General features: G+C 41.9%; 1 protein-coding gene and 1 long non-coding RNA gene across 3 annotated transcripts in view; one reads left to right on the top strand and one right to left on the bottom strand.

Annotated features, from left to right (window-relative positions):
* ZNF12 (zinc finger protein 12) overlaps positions 1 to 11,935 on the top strand; it is a 31,919-nt gene extending 19,984 nt beyond the window's left edge. The window contains exon 6 of one of the 2 annotated variants that reach the window (XR_001917252.1): positions 10,633 to 11,935. The gene's annotated coding sequence lies outside the window, so the exon portion shown is untranslated. Of the gene's footprint in view, positions 1 to 10,629 lie in introns of both variants that reach the window. The other variant, XR_001917253.1, reaches the window with a different exon arrangement.
* Positions 3,408 to 7,563, bottom strand: LOC108633888. The gene is made up of 3 exons (XR_001917254.1): positions 7,024 to 7,563; positions 6,662 to 6,751; positions 3,408 to 3,450 (listed from the first exon to the last, which is right to left on the bottom strand). It is a non-coding gene; the product is annotated as an uncharacterized LOC108633888 (long non-coding RNA).

Raw genomic sequence — 12,182 nt, 5'->3', positions numbered from 1 at the left:
CACACATGAAGCTTCTTTTGCTGGTTGGTAATGGCTGACTTCCCAGGGGTTTTGTCACATTCACAGGTTTTCTTTCCTGCATCAGTTCTTTGCTGGATGGTGTCTTGTGCTGTTTGGAAGGTTTTCCCACATTTATTATTGTCACATGGCTCCTCTTCTTGTGTGTTTTCTGATGTTCAGTGAGGTAGGACTCCTGGTAAAAAGATTTCTTGCAGTGACTACATTCAGATATTTTCTCTCGTGAGTTTTATGAGGTTAAAGTAAGATGAGATTTCTTGCTGAAATTCTCATTTCCATGAGATTTGTGGGTTTTCTCTACATTAGTTTCCTGATGTTGAAAGAGGGTTGATGTCTCATGCTCATTAAATTTAGGGTGATTCTCCCTTCTGCATTTCCTGCTGGATTTGGAGAGCTAACTTATCACTGGTATCTTGCCCCTCCCTGTTCCTCATAATCCTGGGTACTCTATTCTGTTTGAGTCTTCTGTGGTGGGATGGTGGCTGCCTCACTGGAGGTGGCTGCTCTGCACTCATGACCTTCAACAGGTGGTCCCGAAGGCCAAATCTTCTGTTGCCCACAAGGGTCCTCATTATGACTCAGGGGTCTCCCATCTTGGTTATGGTTGTTGGATGCTTCCCAGGATGAGTATCCTCTTGACTATTACCAAGAAGCAACTTCCCACATGTATTAATTTCATCAGAGTCCTTATCTGAAACATTTTTACCATGCCACACTTCCCTGTCATTCACCAACTCCCGGAGCTTACTCCAACTCATGTCCATAGAGTCTGTGATGCCATCCAACCATCTCATGCTCTTCGTTCCCTTGTCCTCCTGGCCTCAATCTTTCCCAGCATCAGGCTCTTTTCCAATGAGTCAGCTCTTTGCATCAGGTGGCCAAAGTATTGGAGCTTCAGTCTCAGCATCAGTCCTTCCAAAGAATATTCAGGACTGATCTTTAGGAGTGACTGGTTGGATCCCCTTGCAGTCCAAGGGGCTTTGAAGAGTCTTCTCCAACACCACAGTTCAAAAGCATCAACTCTTTGGCATTCAGCCTTTTTTATAATCCAACTCTCCTATCCATACATGACTACTGAAAAAACCATAGCTTTGAGTAGATGGACCTTTGTCAGCAAAGAACTATCTCTGCTTTAATTTAATATGCTCTCTAGGTTAGTCATAGCTTTTCTTCCAAGGAGCAAGTGTCTTTTAATTTCATGGCTGCAGTCACCATCTGCAGTGATTATCGAGCCCCCAAAATTAAAGTCTCACACTGTTTCCATTGTTTCCCCATCTATTTGCCGTGAAGTGATGGGACCGGATGCCATGATCTTCGTTTTCCGAATGTTGAGTTTTAAGCCAACTTTTTCACTCTCCTCTTTCACTTTCATCAAGAGGCTCTTTAGTTCTTCTTTGCTTTCTGCCATAAGGGTGGTGTCATCTGCATATTTGAGGTTATTGATATTTCTCCCAGCAATCTTGATTCCAGCTTGTGCTTCATCCAGCCCAGCATTTTGCACGATGTACTCTGCATGTAAGTTAAATAAGCAGGGTGACATATACAGCCTTGATGTACTCCTTTCCCGATTTCAAATCAGTCAGTCCATGTCCAATTCTAACTGTTGCTTCTTGACCTGCACACAGATTTCTCAGGAGGCAGGTCAGGAGCTCTAATGTTCCCATCTCTTTAAGAATTTTCCACAGTTTGTTGTGATCCACACAGTCAAAGGCTTTGGTGTAGTCAATAAAGCAGATGTTTTTCTGGAACTCTTGTTTTTTCGATAATCCAACAGATGCTGGCAATTTGATCTCTGGTTCCTCTGCCTTTTCTAAATCCAGCTTGAACATCTGGAAGTTCACAGTTCACATATTGTTGACGCCTGGCTTGGAGCATTTTGAGCATTACCTTGCTAGCGTGTGAGATGAGTGCAGTTGTGCGATCATTTGAACATTCTTTGGCACTGCCTTTCTTTGGGATTGGAATGAAAACTGACTTTTTCCAGTCCTGTGACTACTGCTGAGTTTTCCAAATTTGCTGGCATATTGAGTGCAGCACTTTCACAGCATCATCTTTTAGGATTTGAAATAGCCCAACTGGAATTCCATCCCCTCCACTAGCTTTTTCATAGTGATGCTTCCTAAGGCCCATTGCGCATTCCAGGATGTCTGACTCTAAGTGAATGATCACACCACTGTGGTTATCTGGGTCATGAAGATCTTTTTTGTATAGTTCTTATGTGTGTTCTTGCCACCTCTTAACATCTTCTGTTTCTTTTAGGTCCATACCATTTCTGTCTTTTATTTTGCCCATCTTTGCATGAAATGTTCCCTTGATATCTCTAATTTTCTTGAAGAGACTCCTAGCCTTTTCTGTTCTATTTTTTCCTCTTATTTCTTTGCATTGATCACTGAGGAAGGCTTTCTTATCTCTCCTTGCTATTCTTTGGAGCTCTGCATTCAAACTTTCCTTTTCTTTCCTTTTCTCCTTTGCCTTTTGCTTCTCTTCTTTTCTCAGCTATTTGTAAGGCCTCCTCAGACAGCCATTTTGCCTTTTGCATTTCTTTTTCTTGGGGATGGTCTTGATCCCTGCCTCCTGTACAATGTCACGAACCTCTGTCCATAGTTCATCAGGCACTCTGTTTATCAGATCTAATCCCTTGAATCTATTTGTCACTTCCACTGTATAATCATAAGGGATTTGATTTAGGTCATACCTGAATGGTCTAGTGATTTTCCCTACTTTCTTCAATTTAAGTCTGAATTTGGCAATAAGGAGTTCATGATCTGAGCCACAGTCAGCTCCCAGTCTTGTTTTTGCTGACTGTATAGATCTTTATCTTTCACTGCAAAGAATATAATCAGTCTCATTTTGGTATTCACCATCTGGTGATGTGTAATCTTCTCTTGTGTTTTTGGAAGAGGGTGTTTGCTATGACCAGTGAGTTCTCTTCACAAAACTCAGTTAGCCTTTGCCCTGCTTCATTCTGTATTCCAAAGCCAAATTTGACTGTTATTCCAGGTATCTCTTGATTTCCTACTTTTGCATTCCAGTCCCCTATAATGAAAAGGACATCTTTTTTGGGTGTTAGTTCTAAAAGGTCTTGTAGGTCTTCACAGAACTGTTCAAATTCAGCTTCTTCAGCATTATTGGTTGGGGCATAGACTTGGATTCATGTGATATTGAATGGTTTGCCTTGGAAGCAAACAGAGATCATTCTGTCCACCCAGGGATGATGGGATGAGATTTAGCACTTTTCTGTAGCTCAAATGGTAAAGAATCTGTCTGCAATGCAGGAGATCAGGGTTCAATCCCTCGGTTGGGAAGATCCTCTGGAGAAGGTTATAGCAATCCACTCCAGAATTCTTGCCTGGAGAATCTCATGGATAGAGGAGTCTGGCAGGCTATCTCAGCGGGGTTGCAAACAGCTGGACACGACTGAGCGGCCTTTGTCTATAAGGTCATAAATAAGAAAAGTTAGGTGTACTTGAGAAAAGCTAACATATTTCTTATGTACATATAATTTATTACATCAGTGATTCTCACTTTTTAGTCCCAAGCTCCTATGATGAAATCCTGAGCATGTATTTTCTCTTTTGATCAGAAAAAGGAAAAATAGAAAACATTTGCTATATTGATAAAGGAAGCATAAAACTATAATGAACACACATAGATTTGCTGTTTTGCAAAGATCATCAGAACTTAAAAGAAGAAACTAAAGCTGAGGGAAACACACAGATAACTGGGTGATTACTCCAACAAAAACCATGAATAGGAAGTAGAACAAGGAATATGAGTGTACATGGATGTCAGACGACATAGCAGAGGAAATCTTAGGTATGGGATAAAACATTGTATGTATTCAGATATAGCCCATGGGCTGTAAGCCAATGGGAAAATAAGGCATAGTACTTGTTCAAGCTATCCTTACAAAAATACATGATAAAATTTTTTTTAAATATTCACCCCAATCACAAGTCACAGTCTGACAGGTTTTTACACTCAGTAGTCTGCTTTTCAGCTTTGCTTCCACAAAAATTTAGAAGTCCTCCAGGAAATGTATCTCCCTTTCCCTCCCACTCTGCTTCTCTCTCTCCCAACTCCTTTCCTCACATACTTTGAAAAAATGATGCCTCTTAAACTCCATTTTCTCCAACACTGAAGTAGTTACTGCCTATGTTTTTTTATTAACACACTATGGAAAGGACTAACTTTATCCAGTAGTACTTGATAACACTGAATTTCAATATGTATCACATGATTTTGTTCTTCTCTCCCAATTACATCCTATGCTCCTAGCAGGTTTTATTGTATCTCTACTTGCCTTTGAGTCCCTCTGAGTAGGGACTGTATAGTTGGCAGTAGCTGTATAGTTGGCAGTAGCTGTATAGGTGGCAGCTCTCAAATAGTATCAGAATTACCTATTTCATACTGCAGTATAGTTGACTTACAATGTGGCATCAGTTTCAGGCAGATAACAAAGTGATTCAGCTATACATAAACAAATATCCGTTCTATTTCAAAGTCTTTCTCCATATAGGCTGTTACAGAGTATTGAGCAGAGTTCCCTGTACTATATAGTAGGTCCTTGTTGGTTATCTAATTTACATACAGTACTGTGTGTATATTAATCCCAACCTCCTAAATTATCCCTCCCCCACCCCAGATTTACCTGGAAATTTTTTTTCAAAACATGGAGGATAAACTGTCATAGCCTGGTGTCAATCTATATGCCTTATGAATCAGAATCTGAAAGTAAGTGATGTAGGCCTGCATACTTAGGAAATGCTTTCTGAATAGATAGTCAAACCTATGAATATTAATAGGTGAGCATATCTCTTATATATTACCCATCAAATGAAGGAAAAGTTAAAAAAAAAAAAAAAAGAGGCCCCACATGCTCTCCGGTGTCACAGTGCATGGTGAGGTCTGAGTCCTTGTGGCTCAGCCACTAACTGAAATGTGAATTCTAAGAGGGGAGAGAGTACAGAGCACTTCAAAACAGGTGTGAACTTGAGCTCAAACATCAAATAGTGTAAAACACACAAGCGTTAACTACACAGCACGCACAGTCCTAAATCCTTTCTTCAGGGTCTGGAAAGGCAAACCTCAAAAACAGGTGCAGGTGTGGGTAAGACATATGTATGAGCAGTTTGGAACTTAACCGTAAGTGTTTGGGCAACATCAACAAAAAAGGATGAATATGCCTTGATGTGTTTAAGAAGAGGAGTCTTAAGTAATAGAGAGCAGCCCTAGGTTTATATAAGGCCACCAACAAGACAAAACAGATGCTTTAGATTTTAAAATATATACTTAGAATTAGGAATGAAATAAGGCCTCAGAGAATAAGGTTCTGGTTTTGAGTGAGGTCACTGGAAGGTAAGAATAAAAGGTATAGAAGACGGTTTTCAAAAGAAATTAAAAAGAGAAACTAGGGAGAGATCAGTACTACATGTGCTTTTTGTGGTTGTCAGATACAGGAGAAGAAAAGTGTTAGAGCCTAAGTAAGTGGAAACAAGAAATGTGAGATTTACATTTTGGAAGAAAAGATTTCAAGGTTAGTCTCTGCCATACTGACAATGAAAGAACTGTAACACCTCAGGTAAAATGCAGCATAGAGGGCGGATAAGGCTGAGATGGAGGAGGTGGAATTTTTCAGCCACTGGGCAAAGCAAAAAGCTTAATTCTTGAGTAACAGATGAGTACTGAAGAAGCGTTAAAGGGAAGGGACATTGGAAGCCTAGTTCTTAACAAACTTCCCAGGAGATAGAGTGATCGAATGATCAGAACTGTTTGCTAAAACGTCTTAAGTACGACGTCATAATTTTTGGCAAATTTGAGGATAGCAAATGCTATTTCACTGTGATACTTTTTCTCTCTCTGATTACCAAAGAAATTGTAGATATTCTTATCTATCATTTGTGTTTTTGTTTCCCATTTGTGTCTCCTTTTCACGTATCTTGTTCACTTCTCTCTTGGGCTGTTGAGAGTTTTTCTTATGAATGGTAGGAATTTATTATTTGGCAAACTTTTATTAAATGCTAAACGCACTATATGAGACAGTGGAAACAGACATGAAAGAAAAAAGACCCTGTTCCCATGAAGTTTACATCCTAGTGGAAGTAAATAGAAATTAAGTAGAATAAGATAAAATGCTTTGTTTAAATTTCTATTTGAGAAAAGTGTGTAAGCTCCAGGAGCTCAGGGAAAGTGTTGGTTTATCAGTGTATCTTCAACTCCAAAGAGCATGGGTGGCACAGGACAGGAATATTTGCAGAATGAATAAACAAATGCCTGGGCAGGGGCAGGAACTGAAAAGAAAATAGTCCATAAAATTGGAGGGAAATGAATACTAGAGAAGGAGAAACCAAGAACAAAGGTCTAAGAAGAGGCAGGCAGCCAATCAATGCTGGGAACAAGAATGGTCATCTTCCTTAAAAGTCAGGCAGGAAAGGAAAGCATTGGTGATTTAAAAGAGTGGTGGACGGAAGTACAGTTTGGGTTATCTGAGGCAGGCTGGCTTGCCATTCAGTTAACTTTCAAAGGTCTGAGGCCCCTGAAGAGTATTACTGACACAGAGACCAAAGGTCCCAGTTTCTGAACCAAGCTACTGGTCCACATTTCCACTGGCTTCTTTTTTTCCACCTGATAATGGTTAACTCACTGGAACCACTCCAGCCTGGGAGTTTTAGTGGCCACAGCTCTTCTCCTTGCTCCTGCTTGATGATCACCTCTGGTCTGGCAATGCAGTACCCTGTGAGTGAGACATGGGGTAAGACTTCTGACAAGCCTCTTGGACATCAGAGCCCCTGAAGGATGAGGAAGGTGCAGGTTCAGGAGTCACGTGATAAAGGTGCCCATTTGAACCTTTCTTTTGGAAGGTGAGAACAGCAAGCTTTCTGTGCCCAAGCAAACACGTCTGACCAAAAAGATGAACACACATCGTAAAGGTTCACCAAGGGCTTATAAGTTTTGGCAGCTAATGAAAGAAAAACAATGAGGCATTACACAGAGAAGACATCTCACCCACAGAGACCAGGTGGCTATAGCTCTCCAGCATCACATCCCAGTATAGAGTCCTGTCAGTTGTCACCACTCATTCCGGGTGAAGTCCACAGTCATGTCCTTGAATGACATGGGTCCTTGGCCAGCGCACTTCTATTCAAACCAAAGAGATCAGTACTGAGTGACATGAAAGATATGCAAAATAATTCTTAATATGTTTACCATAAATATTATACAGGCTGCCAATCTACACATTGTTTTGTGGTTTACTTTATAGATAGAAGTGGTATTGTGATAGGAAAACCCAGATGGTGTATTAACTTATTAATTCCAACAAAAACTCTGAAGTTCCTACCATACATCTGAAATTGTCCCAGCTTGCCAAGACTGTTGAGTTAAATCAGTCCTTTTTGTTTGGGCTTCAAGGAGCTTAAAGGAGACAAATTAGATCTACGAATACTCCTCCTGTAGTAAGGTATTATTCAGTTCAGTTCAGTCGCTCAGTCGTGTCCGACTCTTTGCGACCCCATAAATTGCAGCACACCAGGCCTCCCTGTCCATCACCAACTCCCGGAGTTCACTCAGACTCATGTCCATCGAGTCAGTGATGCCATCCAGCCATCTCATCCTCTGTCATCCCCTTCTCCTCCTGCCCCCAATCCCTCCCAGCATCAGAGTCTTTTCCAATGAGTCAACTCTTCGCATCAGGTGGCCAAAGTATTGGAGTTTCAGCTTTAGCATCAGTCCTTCCAAAGAACATCCAGGACTGATCTTTAGAATGGACTGGCTGGAACTCTCAAGAGTCTTCTCCAACAGCACAGTTCAAAAGCATCAGTTCTTCGGCGCTCTGCCTTCTTCACAGTCCAACTCTCACATCCATACATGACCACTGGAAAAACCATAGCCTTGACTAGACGGACCTTTGTTGGCAAAGTAATGTCTCTGCTTTTCAATATGCTATCCAGGTTGGTGGTAACTTTCCTCCCAAGGAGTAAGCATCTTTTAATTTCATGGCTGCAATCACCATCTGCAGTGATTTTGGAGCCCCCAAAAATAAAGTCTGACACTGTTTCCACTGTTTCCCCATCTATTTGCCATCAAGTGATGGGACCAGATGCCAGCCATGATCTTCATTTTCTGAATGTTGAGCTTTAAGCCAACTTTTTCACTCTCCTCTTTAACTTTCATCAAGAGGCTTTTGAGTTCCTCTTCACTTTCTGCCATACGGGTGGTGTCATCTGCTACAAGTCGGACACGACTCAGTGACTTCACTGTAAAGTTTCACTTTCATGCACTGCAGAAAGAAATGGCAACCCACTCCAGTGTTCTTGCCTGGAGAATCCCAGGGAAGGCGGAGCCTGGTGGGCTGTCGTCTATGGGGTCACACAGAGTCGGACACGACTGAAGCGACTTAGCAGCAGCAGCATCTGCATATCTGAGGTTATTGATATTTCTCCCTGCAATCTTGATTCCAGCTTGTGTTTCTTCCAGCCCAGCGTTTCTGATGATGGACTCTGCATATAAGTGAAATAAGCAGGGTGATAATATATAGCCTTGACGTACTCCTTTTCCTATTTGGAACCAGTCTGTTGTTCCATGTCCAGTTCTAACTGTTGCTTCCTGACCTGCATATAGGTTTTTCAAGAGGCAGATCAGGTGGTCTGGTATTCCCATCTCTTTCAGAATTCTCCACAGTTTATTGTGAGCCACATAGTCAAAGGCTTTGGCATAGTCAATAAAGCAGAAATAGATGTTTTTCTGGAACTTTCCTGCTTTTTCCATGATCCATCGGATGTTGGCAATTTGATCTCTGGTTCCTCTGCCTTTTCTAAAACCAGCTTGAACATCTGGAAGTTCACGGTTCAAGTATTGCTGAAGCCTGGCTTGGAGAATTTTGAGCATTACTTTACTAGCGTGTGAGATGAGTGCAACTGTGTGGTAGTTTGAGCATTCTTTGGCATTGCGTTTCTTTGGGATTGGAATGAAAACTGACCTTTTCCAGTCCTGTGGCCACTGCTGAGTTTTCCAAATGTGCTGGCATATTGAGTGCAGCACTTTCACAGCATCATCTTCCAGGATTTGAAATAGCTCCACTGGAATTCCATCACCTTCACTAGCTTTGTTTGTAGTGATGCTTTCTAAGGCCCACTTGACTTCACATTCCAGGATGTCTGGCTCTAGATGAGTGATCACACCATCGTGATTATCTTGGTCGTGAAGATCTTTTTTGTACAGTTCTGTGTATTCCTCCCACTTCTTAATATCCTCTGCTTCTGTTAGGTCCATACCATTTCTGTCCTTTATCGAGCCCATGTTTGCATGAAATGTTCCCTTGCTATCTCTAATTTTCTTAAAGAGATCTCTAGTCTTTCCCATTCTGTTGTTTGCCTCTATTTCTTTGCATTGATCACTGAGGAAGGCTTTCTTATCTCTCCTTGCTATTCTTTGGAACTCTGCATTCAGATGCTTGTATCTTTCCTTTTCTCTTTTGCTTTTCGCTTCTCTTCTTTTGACAGCTATTTGTGTGGTCTCCCCAGACAGCCATTTTGCTTTTTTGCATTTCTTTTCCATGGGGATGGTCTTGATCCCTGTCTCCTGTACAATGTCACTAACCTCATTCCATAGTTCATCAGGCACTCCATCTATGAGATCTAGTCCCTTAAATCTATTTCTCACTTTCACTGTATAATCATAAGGGATTTGATTTAGGTCATACCTGAATGATCTGGTGGTTTTCCCTACTTTCTTCAATTTCAGTCTGAATTTGGAAATAAAGAGTTCATGATCTGAGCCACAGTCAGCTCCCAGTCTTGTTTTTGCTGAATGTATAGAGCTTCTCCATCTTTGGCTGCATAGAATATAATCAATCTGATTTTGATGTTGACCATCCGGTGATGTCCATGTGTAGAGTCTTCTCTTGTGTTGTTGGAAGAGGGTGTTTGCTATGCCCAGTGCCCTGCTTCATTCCATATTCCAAGACCAAATTTGCCTGTTACCCCAGGTGTGTCCTGACTTCCTACTTTTTCATTCCAGTCAGAGCTATGCTAAAAACCAGTGTTTTGTGTTGTCTGGCCAGGCTTCACTGAATAGCAGACCTTTATTAATGTAGTACCACTGCATATGCAGAGTCAAAGAGACATGAAAAACACACAGCAGTATGACAGAAACGGGAGCAGGGCAGGGCCATAAGAAGATGAAAAGCTGCAAAGGTGTTCGGGAACACACTGTGCAGTAATTCTGGACTCATCCCTGGAATTGAGAGTTCTCCAAAATGCTTCATCACCACCCTGAGTGTCAAGTTTTGAGCACCCCCAATTTATTTTTAATAAGTATTTCTGTTGTTGTTGTTCAGTCACTAAGTCATGTCCAACTCTGTCACCCCATGGTCTGTAGCCCACCAGGCTCCTCCGTCCTCCACTATCTCCCAGAATTTGCTCAAATGCATGTCCACTGAATTGGTGATGCTATCTAACCATCTCATCCTCTGCCGCCCCCTTCTCCTTTTGCCTTCTTTTCTAGCATTGAAGTAATATATACATTCTCTTAATCCACACAATAATGATAACCTTAACTTATCTTTCTTTCATTAAATGTTTAAATGTAACCAGTCTACTGTCTTCTTCCCAGCAGAGAAGAAAGCACTGGGGTATCTTGTGCCTCCACAGGTGGGAGGTGTGGCCACTGAAGACAAGGAGGAGCCAGTGAAGACACACATGCAATCTCTGTCGCAGCCGTAATATTTACATTAAACAGCAACAAGGAGCTTCCTTGGTGCTCACAGGTGGAGAGTCCACCTGCCAATGCAGAGGATACGGGTTTGATCCCTGATCTGGGAGGATCCCACATACCATGAAGCAGCTGAACCCATGCACCACAACTATTGAGTCTATGGTCTAGAGCCCAGAAGCTGCAGCTATTGAGCCCACGTGCCCCAGAGCCCATGCGCCCCAGAGCCCATGCTCTGAAACAAGAGAAGCCACCGCAATGCACGCCTCGACTAGAGTAGGTCCCACTTGCCGCAGAAAAAGCCTGTGCAGTAACGAAGACCCAGCACAGCCAAAAATAAATGCATGAATAAAATATTTTAAAATAAAATTTAAAAAAAAAGAAATGATGACATCTTAAAGGTAGTAGAGTCTAGATGCCACCCAGGATGAAGTTAGGGGCAGGAAGGACAGGATGAACCCCATTCTGGTAGCTTTTTATGTGAACATACTAACAAAATGCCAGGAAATCCACTGGAAAACAAAATAGGGAACAGAGAAGAGAAACACTTCACCTGGCATTTGCTCATTTTCTGTTCTTGGAAGACTGTCCTAACCTGGGAAGGCATTCCTGGAAGAGGAGGAAGCGGCAACAGGATGATGAGAGCTCCTCAATGCTCCACACACCAGCTGGGTAACTGTGATCCTGGAGGAGAGGAAGGCTGACAGCTGCCCCTGAGTGATTTCTTAAATCTGCAACGTTCCCTTACTGCTTTAACTACTTACAACCCTGCCCACTAACAGAGAAACATCTAAAGCAGAATTATTAAGCAAATGATAGTGTCTCAAAATATGATGCCTTCGTTACAACTGATATTGCAGGGTAGAAAACCTAAAGGCTATTTCGTGTAACTGTTTTACTACCAAGATATTAACCCCTTGAGTCTGAGAATCCTTATAGTTTTGAAAAAAGGGATAGGGCCCTTAAACTTAGGTGTTTTGTTTGGTTTAAAAAACAAAAAACTTTCTTCTAACTTGCTGTTACTCAAAAGGATTTTTTTCTTTTTTTAAGGAAACATGTTTCTGTGTGATCGCGTGGAAAGCACAAGCCAGGACTTCCATGTGCCTCTTACTGATTTCTTCACCGGTCAATTCCCCCTTCAAGTTTTTTTCCCTTCTGTCAAATGATACAAAAATACACAATCCTGGCAAACCCTCCAGGAACTCCTGCTAGTCTTGATTGAGAGTAGTAACAACAGAAAAGCAACAACTTTTCTAAGAACAGGAACAACAGAAAAACAACTCCAGATGCCGGACATGGTTACAAAGCACCCCACCACACCAGCCACATTTCTCATGCCTTCCGTCCCTGTCCCCAGCTTCCTTCTCTCTTCCCCTGAGCGACACACTCCTTTTCTGGGTTTCTGCCGCCGCTTTTCTGGAGCTCGGATGGGGTTCGGGTCCGAGGGTGGAAGG

Source organism: Capra hircus, chromosome 25 (assembly GCF_001704415.2).
Source record: "Capra hircus breed San Clemente chromosome 25, ASM170441v1, whole genome shotgun sequence".
Lineage (NCBI taxonomy): Eukaryota > Metazoa > Chordata > Mammalia > Artiodactyla > Bovidae > Capra > Capra hircus.
The sequence above is the reverse complement of the archived record's forward strand: the minus strand, read 5'-3'. Positions and strand labels throughout refer to the sequence as shown.